Source organism: Rutidosis leptorrhynchoides, chromosome 9, assembly GCF_046630445.1.
Source record: "Rutidosis leptorrhynchoides isolate AG116_Rl617_1_P2 chromosome 9, CSIRO_AGI_Rlap_v1, whole genome shotgun sequence".
Taxonomy (NCBI): domain Eukaryota; kingdom Viridiplantae; phylum Streptophyta; class Magnoliopsida; order Asterales; family Asteraceae; genus Rutidosis; species Rutidosis leptorrhynchoides.
Window position 1 is genome coordinate 257,929,543 of NC_092341.1, and position 5,515 is coordinate 257,935,057.

At 30.6% G+C, this 5,515-nt stretch overlaps 1 pseudogene; it reads left to right on the forward strand.

The window, feature by feature from the left end:
• Positions 1-209: 209 nt before the first annotated feature.
• Positions 210-5,002, forward strand: LOC139868712 (DEAD-box ATP-dependent RNA helicase 10-like; annotated as a pseudogene).
• The last annotated feature ends 513 nt before the right edge of the window (positions 5,003-5,515 follow it).

A 5,515-nucleotide genomic window follows, 5' to 3' on the forward strand; every position in this document is an offset into this window, starting at 1 on the left:
CAAATATCAAATCAAATCAAATATATCATAATATCATAATCATAAACCCTAAATAAAAGCAATCGGATATATATACCTTCAAACTGGTAACCCTAAATACCTTCAAAAATTGTTTTTCTATTGCATAGTTAATTATGATAACCAATAAATAATCGTCAGTCAGTCAGTGTAAACTACTAGATTTGATTGAAGATTGCAGTTTGAAAAAAATGGAAGAAGAAAAAGAACAAGTGAAATCTTTTAAAAGATTTAGGAATCGTTGAACAACTCATAGAAGCTTGTGATAATTTGGGCTGGAAAAAACCTTTTAAAATTCAAGCTGATGTCATTCCTCTTGCACTTGAAGGTTTAATTTTTAATTTTTTTTTTGAATTTTTTTAATTAATTGATTTAAGTATTAGGTATTATTGATATGATGATTTTATATTGAAAGGCACTCAACTGAGTTACTTACCAAATCTCAAATCTGTATTTATAGCTGAATGTGTGTTACTTATATTATTATATTACTGTATTATTATTATTATTATTTATTATTGTTCAATAATAATAAAATAAAAATACCTAGGTATTTATGTTTTAGGGAGGGATTTAATTGGATTAGCACAAACTGGTTCTGGTAAAACTGGAGCTTTTGCTTTGCCAATTCTTCAGTCTTTATTAGATGCTCCACAACCATTCTTTGCTTTAGTGCTTTCTCCTACAAGGTTTATAATTTCATTTCTTATTTTTTTCATTTTGCTTTTGTATTTAGTGTTTTTTTGGTACATGGTGTTTGTTGGTTGTAGGGAACTTGCAATTCAGATTGCTGATCAGTTTGAGGCATTGGGATCAAGTATTGGTGTAAAGGCTTCAGTGGTGAGAGAGATTTTGCTCATTTGTAATATTGTTGTTCTTCATATTAATGTATAAGACTACTAAACGAATGCTGCACATTTTTATTATTCATGGTTCAACTTCAATAATAATCATGAATTATTATTATTATTGATTGATTTAAGTGGTGATCCCTTTTTTCAAACTTGCAGCTTGTTGGAGGAATTGACCATGTACTACAGAGCATTCAACTTGGAAAGCAACCACATATTGTTGTTAGTTTTACTCACCACCTTTATTTTTTTTTTATTATTATTATTTTATTTTTTTTTTTTTTTTTTTTTTTGTCATATCTATCTATACTAGTTTAGTGATTCATGAAAAAGCGGGTTATGCTTAAAAAAAATGGTGTATAATATGACATTAATTAATTAATGTGTTTTTGTAAATATTTAGTTTCTATACCTGTGTTTTGTATATTTTATAACTAACGAAATTTGACTACACATATTGATGTTTGTAAACTTACCAACCTAATTTACGGATCGATGTTTACCAACCTACCAACTTTATTAAAAATCTTTTCGAAAAGCCTCTTGTAAAATCTACAGCTTTCAACCTTGTTTTTATCCATTCAAATCTATGAATTTGCATCTCTTGAATCATTAAAGTTCTAAACATAAAACCATTGTTCATTATTCATATCATTTATTCACAATTAAAAGTTTACTTTGTTGGAAATAAATAAATAATATAAAAATGCATACTATTTTGGGCCTATGTGAAAGTATACCTCATCTTCAAGCTGGACAAAATCAACATATTGTCTCAAATTTTGGTGTACTCAAACTTCTTCAATACACTCTTACAATTGCTCTTAAGATGTTGTATATACCATTGAAAATTCTTTTGATTGATGCAGGTTGCAACGCCTGGACGTCTTTTGGATCATTTATCAAATACTAAAGGCTTTTCTCTTCGTGTCATCAAGTACTTGGTAAGAAATGAGAATTTGACCCATGGTCTCTCTTTTTTTTTTTTTTTTTTTTGCTAAGTTATGACGCTGCTGGAATCAGCCTTCGGGGGGCAGACCCATGATCTTGTGGTTAACTTTTTCACCACTAGTTAGTATTGTGACCATACCTTTCTGCTCGTGACTCAGATTAATGTCATCTTAGTTGTGTCTTGAAAACTAGACCAAATTCTCTACAACTTATGGTCATTAAGGTTTCCAAGTCTCCGAAAGAAGTTGGTCAGTCAAGAACATCTTTTAGGCTGTTTGCTTGCTGCTCAGTAATTGCATAATCTCATCACCCTTTCTTTTAATAGAGTAGGTGTTTTATTAATAATTGTGATGTAAGTTATGAGTAGATGAATAAGTATTTTCTTTAATGTTTTGGTGGCTATACGAGGGACCAAAGTCTCATAGTGAGGTAGAAAATCAAAGAATGAAAAAAACAGTCCATTGTTTATCATTTGTGAGTTGAACTTAGTTCTTCCAAGTGTGTGTGTTAAGTGTTGTGTTTGCTAACTCCTTGTGCTCATATGGTGTCAAATTACCCTATTGATGGCACTAGTTTATATTTTCTCACTACATATTGATTTTATTTAATTGGTATACTATACTATATACTATACTAATACTAATCTGTTCTACATGATGATTAATTAATGTTATCTTCTTCAATAAAATAAACCTTAATGTATATGACATGCCTATTGTTTGTCAGGTGTTGGATGAGGCGGATAGGTTGTTAAATGAGGATTTCGAGAAATGTCTTGATGAGATCATTAATGCCATTCCTCGTGTGAGAAGGACATACTTGTTTTCTGCTACGATGACTAAAAAGGTATATATATATATATATATATATATATATATATATATATATATATATATATATATATATATATATATATATATATAGTAGTAGTAGGATCAAGAGGGAAGTAACCATTCGGGGGGAGCGGGGGGAAGCAAAATTTTTTTTTTTTTTCGTTTTTTGAAAAAACTTTGTTCACGAACATTATAGATGAGATGAAAATATGAACATTTAGTAGAGACACTTTATGATAAATATTTTTATTTTGGCGGGAAAACGCTCGAAGAAGTAATATATAACAATTATCGTGTTTTTCGAGCGTATTTTGAGGTTTTAGCTATTGGGGTTTAGATATTAGGGTTTATAGGGTTTAGATATTAGGGTTTAGAAATTTAGGTTTAGGGTTTAAATTTAGGGTTTAGATTTAGGATTTAGATTGAGTTTTTAACACGAACGGTTTAGAGTTTAGGGTTTAGGGTTTGGTGTTTTGGGTTTATGGAATAAACCCAAAACACCAAACCCTAAACCCTAAACCCTAAATCGGGCTAAATTTTACTTCACAAAACATGAAGAAAAAAAAACGTTCATATTCTTCACGAACAATATTATCTTGAATGTTATTTTTTTCGATCGTTTTCCCGCCTAAATAATACATAAACCCAAAACACCAAACCCTAAACCCTAAACCCTAAACCCTAAATCGGGCTAAATTTTACTTCACAAAACATGAAAAAAAAACGTTCATATTCTTCACGAACAATATTATCTTGAATGTTATTTTTTTCGATCGTTTTCCCGCCTAAATAATAACATTCATCACGAAGTGTCTCTTCTAAATGTTCATATTTTCGTGTGATCTTGATTAAAAATTTTGCTTCCCCCGATTGGTTACTTCCCCATTGATCCTGCCCCTATATATATATATATATATATATATATATATATATATATATATATATATATATATATAGGGATTTATAACTGCCATTATAGGGATTTAATGAGTTGATGACCACTTGTGTGAGTAATACTGGGGTTTATGAACATTTCAGGTGCAAAAGCTGCAGAGAGCTTGTCTAAGGAATCCTGTAAAGGTAACATTATAAATTTGTACTTGCGTTGAATGGCTTACCAATTATCACTTGAATTTCTTTATTTGTTTCAGATTGAAGTTGCGTCTAAATATTCCACTGTTGATACCTTGAAACAACAGTTGTGTGTTGTGCTTGCTAAGCACAAGGTTTGTAAACAAGCCTAACCCTATCAGCTTATATATATATATATATATATATATATATATATATATATATATATATATATATATATTGGTCTTATAATATGAATAATATTATATCCACAGGACATATATCTCTTATATATCTTGACCGAAAAATCTACAAGTACATCCATGGTTTTCACTCGTACGTGTGAAGCAACCCGTTATTTAGCTCTAATGCTTCGGAATCTTGGGTTAAGAGCGATTCCGATTTCTGGAAAAATGACTCAGGTACCAACTTGGGTTTTTAAAAGAAGTTTATCTTATCTCGCGGTTTTTGTTGTAGTATCTTTTTTATTTATTTATTATGTGTGTCAAAACAGGCTAAAAGACTAGGGGCACTGAACAAGTTCAAGGCTGGAGAATGTAATATTCTTGTATGTACCGATGTAGCTAGCAGAGGACTTGATATTCCATCTGTTGATATGGTGATAAATTATGATATCCCCACAAACCCGAAGGTGGGTGAAAGGTTGCTTTTATTTCTTTTTCTTCTTTAGGATGTGTTTATGAGTTATACATACATGTAACTTCAGGATTATATTCATCGAGTGGGAAGAACAGCACGTGCAGGGCGGTCTGGTGTTGCTCTCTCTTTAATGAATCAATACGAGGTTGAGTGGTATATCAACATAGAGCAACTTATCAGTAAGTCCACAACAATTTGCTCTTCTACAGTTTTAACTTATTTACTACTTTATATATATATATTTTTTGTTGGTGTGTGTATACTTGATTCGTTATTTATTTTCTCGATGAATGGAATGGAATGGAATGGTGTAGAGAGAAAATTGCCAGTGTTTCCATGTCAAGAAGAGGAAGTAATGTTATTCTCTGAGCACGTGACAGAGGCCAAACGACTAGCAGTGATGGTATAAAAAAGTAAATGTTAATTAATTCTTATGACTGTAGGTAGGTTCATGCTACTAAGTAAATTAACTACTTGTAAGTATGGCATTTGTAGAAGATCAAGGAAATAGGAGGAGGTCATAAGAGGAGGAGAGGCGGTGAAGGTGAAGAGCAGGAGGAGGAGCAAGTTTACAACTTCCGTGGGAAGATGAAGAAGAAGAATCGAAAACAACGATAGATGGAAGAGGAGTTTAGTTTAGATTGTTTAGAATTCAAGAGAGCTTGTCCGAGTTTAGTTTAGATTGATTCACTACATTTCATTTCTATCTGTAAATCAATATCACAATGTTTGTCCCAGTTTAGATTGTCGAATTTATTTTACCACTTGGAAGTTTGTGAACTAGCAATGTTGCTTTTATATATATATATATATATATATATATATATATATATATATATATATATATATATATATATATATATATATATATATATATATCAAGGGGGAAGTAACCAATCGGGGGGAATCAAAACCTTTTTTTTTTTTTCCGTTTTTTGAAAAAATTTTGTTTATGAACATTATAGATTGGATGAAAATATGAACATTTAATAAAGATACTTTGTGATAAATGTTTTTATTTTGGCGGAAAAACGCTCGAAGAAGTAATATATAACAATTATCGTGTTTTTCGAGCGTATGTTGAGGTTTTAGATATTAGGGTTTAGAGGGTTTAGATATTAGGGTTTAGAA